General features: G+C 41.5%; 1 long non-coding RNA gene across 1 annotated transcript; it reads right to left on the minus strand.

Moving 5' to 3' along the window:
- Window positions 1-10,436: 10,436 nt before the first annotated feature.
- On the minus strand, window positions 10,437-10,918 carry LOC146862309 (uncharacterized). The gene is made up of 3 exons (XR_014978419.1): window positions 10,832-10,918; window positions 10,661-10,738; window positions 10,437-10,571 (listed from the first exon to the last, which is right to left on the minus strand). It is a non-coding gene; the product is annotated as an uncharacterized LOC146862309 (long non-coding RNA).
- Window positions 10,919-16,391: the final 5,473 nt, after the last annotated feature.

Below are 16,391 nucleotides of genomic sequence, written 5' to 3' on the forward strand. Positions count from 1 at the left end.
TGGATGAGGGTTATCTTGAATTCAAACCCAAAAGCTCTTTTTGACCACCTTTTTCACACAAAACTATTGATTTATTTGAGAATTTGGTCAAACAAGATCTAAAACATATCCCATGTTCAAAACCGGTTTCATTTAATTTGTCTAAAGGTGAAAAAATGGCATTGAATTCCTTAAGACGGAACACCACTCTTCATTTTACAAAAGCTGATAAGGGAGGGGCACTTGTTGTGATGGATTGTGTTCACTATGAAAAAAAAGTTGAATTAATGCTACAGGACCGGGATACGTACATCCCACTCACTGAAGACCCCACGAGTTCTTTTGTGTCCTTATTGAATTCTATTCTTCAGAACGCTGTGGACATGTGCTGGATCAACAACAAAACTAGGGAATTTCTGTACACGAGATTTCCGCGCAGACCTTCTCTGTACATGTTACCCAAGATCCATAAGAATGTTAACGACCCCCCGTTGAGACCGATAGTCTCCGGTTGTGGGTCAATTCATGATCCACTAGGACGGTATCTCAACACTTTTTTCCAACCAATCGTGCAGTCCAGTCCATCATACTTGCAGGATACCACGCATTTATTGAACATCATTGCTGGTATTAGGTTACCGCATTCAGCTCAAGTTTTTTTGTGTACCATTGACGTTGTGTCATTGTACACTTCGATTCCTCACAGTAAGGGTATCGAAGCTGTTGAATGGTCTTTATTGAAGCAGGATTCCATCAGAGCAAACAAAGTGTTTTTACTTGAACTTTTACACTTTTGTTTATTCCACAGTTATTTTCAGTGGAAGGGCGATTTGTTTCTTCAAGCCAATGGCACGTCTATGGGCTTTTCTGGGGCACCTAGCTATGCCAACATTTTTATGCTTAAATTTGAGACAGAGCATATTCTATCCAACATATTGTGGTCATCTAAGCTTATTCTGTATCGTCGATACATTGACGATATTTTAGTTGTATGGCAGGGGTCCCAAAATGAATTAGTGTCATGTATACATCAGCTCAATGTGATTAACCCTAGAATTCAATTCACATATTCAATTGACCCTCAAAGCATTTCATATCTTGATGTCATTTTAACGAGGGTGGGCACTAACATTAAGACTGCGGTGTATAAGAAACAAACTGACCGGAATAATGCACTGCATTATCAGAGTTTTCATCCTTGGTCTCTAAAAAGACATCTACCTTTTTCTCAACTGTTAAGAATCAGACGTATTTCTTCTGACCCTGAGTCAAGCGTGCAGACCATGCATGAATTTAAAAACAAATTTCTAGCCAGGGGTTACCCCCCTAAAGTGGTGAATGAGGCTGCAAGCAGAGCAATGATGAAGAGCCGTGAGTCACTTCTCCTTAAGCAAGACAAACCGGTTTCTCCTAGTCGAGAAGTATTTGTATCTACCTTCTCTAGTAACTCCAATTTCATTAAAAAAAGTATCCTACAACGATGGGATCTACTTCAAAATGAACCTGATTTCCAGAATCTCTTTGCTGAGCCACCGCTATTCGCGTACAAGAGATCTAACAACATAAAAGAGATCCTTAATCAGACTATAGTCAAACCCAACACGATGTTCAAAGGCATGACAACTTGCATGAACTGTTCGCATTGTCACAACGCCATCACTGGCAGATATGTAACACATCCATGGACAGGCAAAAAGATTATTCTTAGTTTTGATGCTAATTGCAATAGTCATCATGTTATTTATTTCATCAAGTGTCCATGCGAGCTTTACTATGTTGGGAAAACTGAAAGGTCAATACGTGTTCGAATTACTGAACATAAGAGCAGAATTCGCACTAAAACCACAAGTTCACCACTTGCAGTTCATTGGGCAGACAAAAAACATTCCATAGCTCAACTACGTTTTGGTATTTTAGAGAAAGTAACAGTACGTTCTGACAGGGATACCACAAAGTTTTTGCTACAGCGTGAAGCTTACTGGATTTGGTTTATGCAAAGCCTCTTGCCCAAGGGGCTCAATGACAAGTTCGAATTGGCTTGTTTTCTCTAAAATTCCCCCCAGGGGGTTGTACTGTATATTTACAAATGGTTATTCATGCACTGTGTTGATTTCACTTTTTAAAATTACCCTGACCTTTGTAAAGCATTATAGGTTTGCTGCATCAGTGGCTTTTCTTCTTCCGTTTCCCTTTTTTCTATTTTGGGTGCAATGAGGTTTTTAATAGTATTTGCTTGTAGTTTTGGTGGAATTCTTAAAGATGGCGACCTCTTGTCATTGTATTAGAACTGTTTATACGTTAGTCCTGTTTCTATGACCAGTTCTGTTTTAAACACGATAACATGGATAGCTTTTCAAACGCCATTGTTGGTGGTTGGTTTGCGTGGATTACAGTTAGATTGGGTAAGCGTTTCTTCTTTATTGGTAAACTTTAACTTCAGTTAGTTTTTTTGAGACCAGAATCCTGACATTTGGGTTTCGTTATTATTTTTATAGTTAGAACGCTGATCATTACTGCAACCGCAGTTCTAAACCTTTCGCGTGTTATATGTGGCAGCAAACGGAGGCTCACTCGGATGCTTTACCTGATATTGAGACATAGTGCTGGTAAGTGGTTTTACACTGGTTTGGTCGGTGTTTATCCACTTGGAACGATTTTTTGAGTTTTTGTTCTCATTTTCTGCAGCGTAACTTTAGGAGTTACACGGATAAACTCAGTCCTTCGTTTTCGATTCTTTAACTGTGTTTCACTCATCGTAGTATATCAAGGTATGATTTGTTCCTCTTTAGAGCACATATTGTTTTCAATAACAGTTCACAATTTTGGATTATAGTGTTTTCGTTTTCCTGTTCCTTTTCACAACTGCTTTGGTGGTGGTATTTCGCTTCTGTTGCAAAGACCATAATACTATTCCCTAGAACCCTGCCTCTCCTTGAGCAGCATAATTGTACATGTGTTGATTATGACAATCTTTGATGTTTATATGTTAATTGATACAAATATTGTTCGTTCTTATAGATTCCCCTGATGAAAGGCTGAATTTAAAGCCCAAAATGCATTGGGATTTGACATGTGAAATCGGAAGTACAGACTTTTGCTGAGGATAAGCAACGTTCTGTCAAGCTTTTTTATCTTTATTGATTTAATTAAAAAGATACATGGACTCAGTTCCATTGATGAAAACTTGTTTTTGGTGTGGAGAATTATCTATGTATGTCAATGTATTCAATGTTCTATATTGGTTTGTCTTTGTAAGCAATTGTTCATTTTCTACTGACACTTACGTCATATTCAAGTTATACTTTCATGTCTGAAGGTGATTACGCCCCACTTGGGCACTTGTAGTGCACTTGTTTTTCTAGACATCTGTCTAGATTTTTTTGCTGTGTTGTTCTACAAAGGTGGCTGGCAGTGCCACTTCTCAGGTGCACACAAAATTAGTTGAATTATTGATTATTCTTGATTAGAATTGAGGCAACGGTTTAAGTTTGGTTTAATTGAGTGCATACTTAGCTGCTTTTGTATATTTAGTTTACTTATCACTACTGCCTTTGCAGCTTACCTTGCACCATTGTTATTAAATTTTTCATGTAAAAATGTCGTTCGAGGAGATAGTACACTTGACTGATAATAGAGCTCACACGAAAGCATACTCATCAGCTGAAGCTAGTGACACTTATGGGCTCATCAAGGAAGTTAGGGCATTTGATACATCTTCTGGGTCAACCTTACAGCAACTCCGGCAACTTGAATATCTGATGCGTCGTGAAGTTAATCAACGTCTGCACGCAACGACTCTCGTTCAGTATCATAAAGCGAGTCGAATTCCAAGAGGTTTACGTCTAGCAATTAAGCCTATGCTATTCAACATGAACAAGAAATTTATGGAGAAATGGTACGCCATTCTCAATAAGTGCTCTTTGGATTTAATTATTTTGATAGTTGAAGAATTGTCTCAGGTCATCATTGAACTAGAATCTGAAAACAAAAATTTGCAAACCACTTTAACAGCACAAATGGCACCGGAGATATGGACTAAAACACTGGATGACATCAACCTTAAATTGGACAATTACGCAAAAGAAATTCATGAGCGTAAAATTAGAAAATTTCGTAGGGATACCATCGACTACAAATTAGATGAGGTTTATACCTGGGCGGAAGTGTACGCCCAGAAACGTAACTGGCAGAAACAGGGTACTACTTCGTCAGAGGAGAGTTTAGCATCAGTTACAGACACTCAATTATCTTGTCCACCTGCCCCTACCAGTGCACAGTCACAAGAGTGTGAACCAGCTACTGCTGGGCCCAGTACATCAAAAGTGTCTTTTTTAGAGATAAGCCCAGCATCAAACCAACCCCCTACACTGACATCAACATCTTCAGCAAAACCCGCCGAGGCCACAGATTCAACAAGAACCGGATCTACGAGAAGGGGGAAGAAACATTAGTGGTGAACATCTCCTCTAAGTCTTTGACTCCCAAACAAATTTCAGTTTTGAACATAGGTTGTTCTTTTGTTCCAACTTACACAGGAAAGGCTCTAGATTCTCAGGTTGATCTATTCAAGTTCACTAGGAAGCTTCGTCTTCGATACTTTTTTTCTACTATTTAAATCACTCCCAATCCTATTGTGGATGAGGGTTATCTTGAATTCAAACCCAAAAGCTCTTTTTGACCACCTTTTTCACACAAAACTATTGATTTATTTGAGAATTTGGTCAAACAAGATCTAAAACATATACCATGTTCAAAACCGGTTTCATTTAATTTGTCTAAAGGTGAAAAAATGGCATTGAATTCCTTAAGACGGAACACCACTCTTCATTTTACAAAAGCTGATAAGGGAGGGGCACTTATTGTGATGGATTGTGTTCACTATGAAAAAAAAGTTGAATTAATGCTACAGGACCGGGATACGTACATCCCACTCACTGAAGACCCCACGAGTTCTTTTGTGTCCTTATTGAATTCTATTCTTCAGAACGCTGTGGACATGTGCTGGATCAACAACAAAACTAGGGAATTTCTGTACACGAGATTTCCGCGCAGACCTTCTCTGTACATGTTACCCAAGATCCAGCCCCTTGTTCATCCTGTAGCTTTTTTAGAATGTTCGGTATTTTAGAATGCTCGGTAGAACGCTAATGGAGGGGGTGCCAAAGCACAGTGTATACACTGAAGCAAACACCGACCCCAGGTGGTGCAATCAGCTAAAGCGGGAATAATACCACTCGGTAAACTCATTATAAGGATCCTGTGTTTCTCAACAGGTGTAGTATACAGAAAAACAGCCTCGAGTTGCTCAAATCTTTCTGACAGCCAATAAGGCAAATCATCTCTATTCTGAGGATGTTTACCCATCACTGAATTAACAATGACAGGGCTTATAACAAGGCCAACGCCGTGTCCAGGCAGAGGAGGTGCAGCTCCAGCTGGAGGCAACATAAACTATATCACACTTGGGTGTATATGAATCAGGTTTGTGTGCAGCTGACATAGCTCTGCAACTGTAACATTAAGATAATTTGGATGTGGTGTAAGACCAGGCAAAACAGGCCAAGTGGCCCCATCAACTGATAAGCAGCCTAAACAGACCACAGAAACAGGGTGAGGAAGGGCACCTTGAAACCAAATGGTATGCTCCCAGGTTGCCAACAGAACTTCAAGTAATGCATAAGGACGATAAGCCACCGGAACTGCAGCTCTCGTATATTCATGAAACAATTATCATTCCCATCCACCTCTGGGAATGTAACCCAAGAGTAAAAGACCTTGAAGAAGTAAGCCGCATCCACCTCGACAACAAAGAAAAAGGATGCCCCTACATTAGGGACTCCACGTTGAGTCAAGAATGCTGTAACTTCCACGCGGTTAGGTGCCGCAATAGCGACTGCCATATTAAAATGAAAAAGGTTAAACCAGTAAAACGGTAGCGCAAAACCGGGTCAGAAAGCAAAACAAAACCTTTTAAATTTCAAGTTTAAAAAACCTATAAGACACAAATATAGGAGGCTAATCCCTCACAACATAGACGTCTGGTTAAACCGGTGAGAGGGTATTGTGGACAAGCACACGCACTACTCAGGGTTTCCTGAATAAATACCAGACCAAACATTGGTGGCGCCATATTGCAGGGATTCTGCGCAAATAGAGAACTATGCGCAGGAGTATGGGACCTTGGTGTATGTAGGGACTGGGCCTTCCTACCACCTTAGTATCCACAAACCCAGGACCGACTACCGATAATGTTTCACTTGCTCTCCTACTCACTCACAGAGAAACAAATTTATTAGGCACCCCAGAAAACAACACTCCCAGATCTCTCAGGAATCGCGGTAACAAGACACACCCTTTCGCTCGCACTCTTGTACTTGTCCACAATAAGATCTGACAGAGACACGAAACAGGTTGAAATATTTATTTTAACTACCGTACCCTAACATGCAGTATGCGTGCCACAACAAGCAGGAAAATGCCTCGTACAAATTCAGTCAGCATAGCAGCTAGTCGATAAATCATCACATAAAGACAATGGAGATAAGACTATAGTGCCTAAACTCCCTCCACTTGCTAAGAAGAAGTATTAATATATAATAGAAGATGTCTTGGCTTTGTCAGCAGACTTCATACCTTAGCATATAGATGGTAGATCTACATCAGAGGTGCTGTCTCGCTGTTCTCCCTGGAAAGGTCCCTCTCCAAGTATGTGTCACCTATTCATATACCCCACTAAAAACCCAAGTACACTGTCCAAACAACAGCTGCATCAGTATGTTTTGTCTAAGGGCCAAGATCTGGCCAGAACAAAATAACAAAGGGGCATTGTTGTTCGACCTTGCACATAATATCCCAGGATCAAGCAGAGAATGAACACAGCAATGATTTCTCATGTGAAAGCAGTCATTGAAATGATTGCAAAAATAAAGGCGTGTAGCGACGTGCGCAAAGCAGCAGACAAGCTGAAACGTGCTCATGCCAACTTAAAATGACAATGTCCCTAAGGGCCACGTGACATGATGTGACCCATATACTACTAGGTTACATTGGTAATTTTCCAATCTCTGGTGGTTGTAAAACATCCTGCCAAATAAACATCTATTAGGAAGCCCACAATCTGCGATCCCCTGTGATTGGCTGCAAATGCAAGGAAAGAACAGCTGAACTCTCGGCATTTGTACTTCCAATTTGGATAATTTTTTTCAAAGAGACTATGTCCAATAAAGGGACAGGTGTGACACGAAACAAAAGTTTCCCATTTGGGAAGACATCAAGTCTTTGAGACCACTGCATACTCCTCCCAATGGCAGCTCAAAATGATTCCCAAAGGGCTTCGGTTTTCTGAATCAGGCGCCAGCCCAGCATGTAGGTAGGAAACATATCGATGGCTTATGACCACATTTCCAATCAGTGACCACTGATCCATTCCTTGTAGACTTGGCTCAAATGAGAGAGGCACACCACTGTCATGTGCCCCCAACTACTGGTAATTTAAAAATAGCCTCTTTGGAGCAGAGTAGGTGAGAGACTTCAATTGGTTATCCTCAAATAGCGGGGAGACCTCCAGCCCCACTAAGGGGCACCACATTTTACCAAGGTCCTGAAGAAGTGCCACCCAACGGTTGGGCCTGAATGGCACGAAACATGTCGACCATGCATTTATAATGCTATCCTGGTACCTAAGGACCACAAGATAGCACCACTGTGTTTACCAAGTCCTGGACCCATATTTCATTAAATGTATTTCTTATGGGTTCCAGTGCCTATTTTAAGTCACTTTCTACACACCACTATCCACTACTCATATTGCCCACGTGCACCCACCACACACGGCATCCTCACATCTAAAGAACTCCGCTAAAGTAGCCATCAGGCCCGTCAGACATTGCAGCGCCGGTCTGATGAGGAGCGCCCCATGATGAAGCATGACACCCTAATAGGTGTGTGAGGGCATCACGATCTGAAGTTCAGATCTCCCAGTGGCACATCCTCCAGCCAGATAGCACCTACTAGTGCATCAGCCCAATAGAGGAACTACCTCCTTTCTGTGATATATATAATCAAATTAACACATTTTTAGATAATCTAAATATGCTATCTTTAAAAGGACAGGGGAAAGAGGATCTTGATAATGAAAGACCGTTAGAAGACTGTGAGAAATTGGGTTGTTGATTGAGGGGTTTGAGACCTTCTCAAGCAACAGCCACAATGCTTGTCTGGCTGAACCACAAAAGTCACTAAATTAACCTGTGCTTAACCCTCTGGTAGCTTGGCAGTCAGGTATAACTTAGTGGCAACATGTAAACTATTTATGCAGCACACAAACAGTAGTAAAGTAGAAATGCAACACAAGTAAAATCTCACACAATGATATAGAAAAATAGAGTAAAATTCAATCAATAAAGTGAAGTCAAAAAAGCAAAAATCCAATCAGTAGAAATGGAGATATGCAAATATAAAGATTTAGATAAAAGTAGGGCCAAAAGGGGTAACTCATCAATTGAGGGTATCTGGTCGCACTGGACCGGGACAGAATCAGAAATTCAAGTCAACTGCAATGGATTTCAGGCAGGGCACAGAACCAAGTTTGGCTCTCTGAGTATTGTACCTTATGTACTTGGCGCACAATCTGAGTGCCGTTGCTTTTTGTACGTGATGTGGTTGAGCCTTTAGTTAGACTGGTGCAGCACTCCCTTCCAAGATTCCATGACTGGAGGGACACCACTTGGAGGGTCAGGATTCACTCAGGCTAGGTCCAGGTTCAGGTTCAAGATGGTTGAAACCTTTTCTGTCCTTGAGGTTCAGATCAGAGTGCCAGCCAACTAGCCCTTGGAGTCACTCTGGTAGTCCTGGGTGCAAGCAGAAAAGCAGGCGTCATGCAGCAAGGAAGTCCTTTGGAGTACACAGCAGGCCACATTCAGCAGAGCAGTCCTCTGGGAGTCCTTCTGCATGTCCAGCAGTGAACTGAAGAGTGGGTGTGAGGGTCTTGTTTTTTTACCTGATGCCCTCTTTGAAGTGGGAGAAGTGATGTCTGGAATTTCCTACCTCCCTGCCCTCTTCCCAGTTTGTCGGGGGTACAATGACCAAGTGTGAAGTCCTTTGTCGGTGTGCTGAGGCAGCCCCTTTGAAGTGCAAGTGTAGTAGGTGACATCTCCGCCAACCACATCCTGCAACCACCCAGTCTCTTTATGGGAAACAGCGTTTACAACGCTGGTAATACCACGCGGGTAGATAACAACGTGGACATTACATCGTCCGCGTTGTTACCACGCATGGCATTACATTGCAAGTTGGTTCAACGACTTGCGCTAGATGCCACGCAACACCAAGGAATGTGTTGGATTTTAAATCCAACACATTCCCTGCTGTTGCACTAACTGGAGTAGGAATAGTAATTTATACTATTCCTAAATCCTGCGTGCCATCTAGCACAAGTCATAGAAATGACTTGCGATGTAAAGCCATGCGTGGTAACAACGCGGACGATGTAACATCTGTGTTGTAACCTACTGCGGGGTAATAGATGGCGTAGTAACGTCATACATTCTCTCTTTATTGTGTGGCAGTCTGGGAGGAATACAGTCCACTGATATTTTACCTAGTCATGTGACCCAGGAGCAGGCTGCAGGTATCAAAGGGTTAGGAGAAATAAATGCCAACTTTCTGAAAGAAAAAAATATAGCAGTGATGCACTCTGGTTCAAACCAATATCAAAAGAAACATCAAATTACCAATTAATTAATGTGGGTGTGCATGCTCTGAGGTGGTTCCACCCTACCACCTATTCAAAAAGAAAGAGCTTCTAGGTCAAAATAGTCCTAGTCAGAGTATGCACTACCAAGTACACCCAAGCGAGTGTGTAATCAAAGTTCTACACAATTGTACTACAACTTAAATGTGCTTATATCAATAATCACAATGTAATCAGTCAAATATTTTCAATGTTATCACAAAAAGCATGAAACAATGACACCATCCATGATTTCTGTTGAGTTTCTTTTATTCCTGAAGCAAAATTCCAACTTGTATGCAGCTTCAACTAAAATGCATACATTTTTGATGGACGTGGATTGTACAATTCCCAGTGCATTTCGGGTGTGTCAACCAAAATTCATCAGGGGAAATCTACAAACAAATCATATACATAATACATATCTAATAACTCAAATGTATAAAACAAATTAATACAAACAAGCAGGCCTTTACATCCCGGGAAAGGTATTCGTGATAATGATGTTAACAAAAACAGAGAGTTCAACAGCCAAAACACGTGAACACAAGAGTGAGTAGGTTTAATGCAGGAAAATATCAAGCCACCAACCCATGAGATAGTGCTGCCCATGCTGGTAATGCTGCACCAAAATCATGAAATGCTGTGTACTAGAGCCCACTCTACTAGTGAACCAACCCCTTCATACTCCTGTGCGTGTTATCGATGATAACTTTCGAAAAGTACCTCCACGTGTCTATCGTAGAACCAACTGGTCTGTCGACAAATTCGAATAAGCACTCCAAAATGAACTTCCCCCAACTTCCGCTATCGCTCGAAGTAGAGATGTGTCACGGACGGCCGAAACCGTACTGCGCTTGAACTGTTATGAGAAAATGGATAAGACGTAAAAAACTCAAACAATATAAGTTGTAACTGTTAGTGTCTCAAGTGACCTGCCACTGCTCTCACCTGCTCCGTAGTATGCCAAACGTGAAAAGGAATAAAACAGTTGAACCGCAACCATGAATATGCGACTAAGTACTTCACCTAAAAAACAGTGCAAAAAACCAAAGAAACCTACTAAGTGAAAGCTGCTTCACACTCCCTGCCCACTAAAAACCCTCTTAATGAGAGACTCACTGTGCTCGAGATGTGTCGTAGGACTGTATTCGTGTCTGGAACGCTCTCACGAAAATGCCAAAATGTTCACTACATAATGACCTGCTAGATTTCTCAAACAGCATCCTACTCTCGACTATCCCAATTCACGTGATAGAAGAGAGAGTGAAAACAAATGAGAGACTGTCCCGTGCTTACGAGGCAGACATCTTGAATAGTTAGAAATATGGGAGATTATGTTGCTAAGCTCCGAAGTTCATGAGCTGTTAGTAAACACAAGTGCTAATAGAAAAATTGAAGAAGCAGAATAAGAAAAAGAAAGAAAAGTGTGAGTTAATTGTGTTGATGTTGCGTATACTCAATGTGTGGTGGTATATAATGACTCAGTGTGGTAGCAACCCATTGAAAATAACTGATGATGTGCACACCGGATTAACTCGTTCCTGTGCATAGATCGTAAAAATCCTATGGTAAATTTCCCTAGCAAACACCACCTTAACGTCACCATGTACAAATGGATGTGGACTTTATAAAACGTTCCAGATGACCCATTGACACGAGTAAACATGCTTATACTTATACAATGCTGTGGTAAAAACTAACCCTGGGTGTAGTTTGAGAAGTAGCGCTACGTGTAGCTACGTGAAGTGCACTTTGCACTACGCGAGATACACGTAGCACTACGCGAACTGCGTAGTACGCTGTTCACGATGATTGCGCAGTGCCGGATGCTTGTCCACACTGTGCAATCATTGCAAACAGCATCTTGCACAGTGCAAGCGGTCATTTTCGGCCACTTGAGTAGATTTGTACTCAAGCCGCAGCTTTCTCAATGCAGACTGTTAGTTTCTCATCGCGTGCGAACATACGCGACCACTCGCAATGAGAAACCTGACCTCCTCGCGCCGGGAGGTTTATTTTCCACGCTTGTGATCCGCAACTTGATGTTGCTGATCGCGAACAAGGAAAAAGTCTCGCCGGGATGTCATTTTGCTCGCTCGCGGTCCCCAACTTGACATTGAGGACCGTGAGCGAGCAAAAAATGCCAACTACGCTACGCTATGCGATTTAGCACAAACTATACAAACTTCGCGAGCGTAGCGTAGTTGTCCGCCCAGGATTAGTAAAAATGCTGTGGTAAAGAACATGTTAAAAAGAGTAAACATGTATGTGGTAAAAAAACATGTCAAAGAGTTATATCAGCATCAGAATGTCATTACAACATGGTGCTTGACAGAGGCATATGAATCAGCATCTCATGAAAATCATATTCCAATTTGATTATTGCACAACCAATTCATGTTATGACAAAAGATAATCATATACTACCCTGTCTCACCATTGTTCACTACTATGTGCGTGCTCTACTCAGTACATCCAACAATATAAGTATATCTGTAATACATAAAACATGACACTAACAAATACATCATACTACACAGAAACAGTGATGCTGCTCAAATCCCCTCCGGTCGTGGTGCAAAGGTGCATCATGTTTGAATGCACAACACCATAAATTTCTTCTAGTGGACATGTGCCAGTCAGTGCTATGCATATTATACTAACATGTTAAAGTGGCACAGTTGCAAAGTGATTAACATGCAAAATAATACATACGTAGATAAAGGAAAAGAGCTGCTGTCAATGTATAAATAAAAATTGATACAACACTAAATACATGACCTTCAGGGGACTGCTCCACTAGGTATGCTTGTCGATATTTGCCGTGCGGAGGTAACATGTGGTCCCCCATCTAAACAGACAAGTGACATGCCAACATATATTTCAAGACAGATTATTAAATGAAGCAGGATAACTCCAGTTTCTCATTGAGCCCTTTTCGAATCAGAGTATCCAAATATCGAATCAAAAACGTCTCCCCTTGTGTGATGTATTTCGACATGCCTCTATCATTGTGGCTCATGACTGTTTCTAATACAGTGAATCTTAACTGAGCGATGGTGTGGTGTGCTTCAACCCAATGACTAGCTAGGGGCGAGCTTGTCACTTTCTGTCTTCCCAACATAGTACAAGGTACATGGACAGCGTATCGTACAGATGACATTTTGGGTGTTACAGTTGGCAGTGAACCGCAGTCTTATGGGCTTGCCAGTCCACGGATTAAAAATCGTGTTTCCTATCAGTACATTATTGCAATGTGAACAGTTATGGCATTTTTGCATGTCCTTGTATTGCTGAGTGTCATGAATATCCGTCTTCATAAGTAATTCATTTAGAGGTGGGCCGACCTTAAGTTTTTAGTCAAAGGAGACCCTGTTGGCTCCCCTGACAAAAACTCCTTCCAACAGTCAGCCAGACCAGGGGAATCGGAGGAAGGACATTAAACCACTTGCCCTATTTAAGGTGAAAGGTGTAATATCTTTTGTTAAGTCCATAATCACTAGGAAAGCCTAACATTGAAGGACAGAAAAAAACAGTAATTGCCCCCACACCCTGGAAGGAAGATCCCAGGATGGGGTGGTCGTTCGTTTTTTTTTTTTTCTGAAACAAACTCGCACTTTGGTGTTGTTTCTGAAAAAAAGGAAAAAAGTTCAGTGGATGACTGCCAAAACTGATGGCAACCAGCCACCAACATTTTTGTACATTCAAAGGAGCTGCCATGACAACAGATCCCCCTCTCACTGGGCTGATGTCAAGCTGGCTGTAGTTTGCCCAGGAATCAAAGACTTCTCTTCCTCGATCTCCCATTACACTTAACTATGATGGTCAGGCCCCATCCTGGTCCATTTCTAGTTAATAGTGTTCCAGAGCCCTTTCTAGCTGCCTTACCTGAGCTGAGAAGAGTTACATGACTCACACCCAGGGCTTCTGACTTAAAGGCCATATCTATTGTTTCTGTTGTTCACTGCGCATTTATGAGAAGCACTGACATGGGCCAGTTATTGGCACAATAATGCTAATTCAGACAAATTCTAACTTTTTAAATGTACATTTTCGTAACTATTCATCAAAAATCTGTCTTTACCATTGAATTAAATGTTTAATAAATATTAAATACAGATTTTGAATCACTTCTGAAGTTTATCTCAAAGCAGAGTTAGGAAAATAGTAGTTGAATTGCACTTTAATTTTCCTCATAGGATCAGTTACTGCTCTATACAGTGAAACCCAATTTCTGGGGCTAGTCACTGTAGGAACAGGTCCACCCTAAATTCTTGCTTGTACCCCTTTGAATACTACACACCCTATATTGCAGACTATAAAGACTTCTCAGGGGTGCTTTATTTAATATGTAACAGTATGGTTCCTTCCTGTCAAAATGGTTATTTTGAGAGATTTGCCTTTAGGTTTAAAATCTGTAGCATTCAGGCTACACAGGTAGACTTGAAGCCATGTTTGTCTTGTCGGACTAGTGGATGGCAAAATAGGTACTACAGTTTATATGTGACATTTAACTTTCTATCAATAATGCAAAATAAAATGATTGACAGGGCGTTGAATCTTTTCAAACACTCACCCCTAGTCACAGATCTGGGGTTAATCAATCGTTATTTTGCTCGCCATGTCACCCCAGTTTGGACCCAGCCATATGCAAATCAGTCTTCACTCTGCTCCCCATGGGAGCTGTCCATCCCGAACTGCCAAGCCATGTCTTCCCTGAACTGAAAACAAGCATGCTGGAAGCCGAGCAAAATTGCTTTCACAGAGAGGGAGCTGCCTTTAGTGTCTGGCCACACCCTTTTCTCTGCCCAAAGGGATTTTCATGACCTCCTCTACCATTTTTCACACATTCCTAATGTTCATAGTTGTAGAAATTGCATTCCAGTCTATTGATTACACTCCATCTGCCCTGAGCCACAGAATACAGCCCAGGTCTGTAGAGTACAGCCCAAGCCAGAGATTCAGGTCCAACTGGGGACGTAATGATATGACTCATAACTGACCTCTGTGAATACCAAAAGTCGTAAAGTTAGACTTTTGTCTCAGATTGCTTTTGTGACTCAGGCCCAAAGAGTCATCTATTTTAGTCACTTTGGAAAATATTCTTTCTTCTCATAGTAATACTGTGTTCAAAATCTCAGCAGGAGACTTTCACACCATGTATAAACTTATAGATTTTATTACATCTATTATTCAAATTGAAGATGAAATCTCTGGGGTTCCATCTCTGGAAACTGATCCTATTAAAGTTTGGAGTACGTCCGCTTTACAGCTTGCCTCGTCAACACTTTCTTTTGGACTCAGGGCATGTAATGGGAGGTTAAAGTCTGATAGATCTTGGCCATTCACATTCAAGAGGGGAGACAAGAAAAGCCGAAATGATTATTGTGTTTTAGATTCTAGACTATGGGCGATTTGTGTGATTTCAAGGTATTACCGAGAGATGACAGCGATCATAACGCTCTAGAACTAACTGTATGGTGATCTCCTTTGTGACTTCTCCGCCTTTTAAGTGAAAGCCTTACGTCCCAATGTCACCAATAATAGGAGGGGGATCAAGGGGTAATCTATAGCCAACAACCCAGCTCTGCTGTCCCAAATGTATACTGTCTTTTCTTTTACTTTGCCTTAATTCAAATATAGCTCCTCTCCTAACAAGTTAGTAATGAACAGCCATTTCTCTTTCTTCCAGTCTCCAAAAGATTAATTTTCAAGTCAATCTCAGCAAACTTCGCATAAACTGCTGAAAATCACTCCTGGTATGATAAAGACTGCTGCCGGGATAAAGCGTGACTTATGAAGGCGATCATACCCCATAATCCTTTTGAGGTTGAAGAAGCCAGAAAATCCTATAGGCAAATCCTTAGAGTGAAGCAGCACAAGTGGGATGAAACCACTTGGAAGGATATGTTAGATGCTCCCTTAGGTTGGAATGAGGCTGTGTTTTGGCAGATTCTATCCCGTGGTAGCACAAGGGCTATTTCCTCTGCTGATCATTTCATTCCACCACTTATCTGGGAAAACCACTTTCTGGAGCTTTATGGTGCCATGCAACCAGAGCATTCCAACTCATATTTTGCTCCCCTGACTACCACTGTAGACAATGAGTTGTTCTTTTCACTTGTGGGCACTAGGCTGGCCATTGAATCCTTACATCCAGGGAAGGCCCCCGGACCCGGTGACATCCCTGGAGATCTTAACAAATCGGAGGTGGATATCAGGCCCCCTTACATCAATTACCTCTCAATTGAAATTCTACACGGTGCCTATTTTCTCTCTACCTGGGCAGGGGCTCATATTATCTGCATCTACAAGACAGGTGACAGGTGACAGGAGCAACCCCAAAAATTACAGACCCATAAGTCTCCTTGCTAAGTTGCAAAAATTCTTCTATTCTCAGTTGCTTAACAGACTCCAGGACTGGTTGGACAATGCTAAAATTATCTCCCCCTTCCAGACTGCGTTCCATTATAGGTTCAGCACTAATGACCAAGTTCAAGTGTTTTCCTTTGTCCCACCTGGAAATATGTCACCCTTTTGAAACACCACCTATATGTGGCCTTTGTTGATCTCAGGGCTGCTTTCGATCTGGTCCATAGACATACCCTCTGGGAAGTCCTTTGCAATTTGGGAGTGCCTCACCATATATTAGACACTCTTATTAGGCTCCATCAATCAA

Source organism: Triturus cristatus, chromosome 2_2, assembly GCF_964204655.1.
Source record: "Triturus cristatus chromosome 2_2, aTriCri1.1, whole genome shotgun sequence".
In the NCBI taxonomy this organism is placed as follows: domain Eukaryota; kingdom Metazoa; phylum Chordata; class Amphibia; order Caudata; family Salamandridae; genus Triturus; species Triturus cristatus.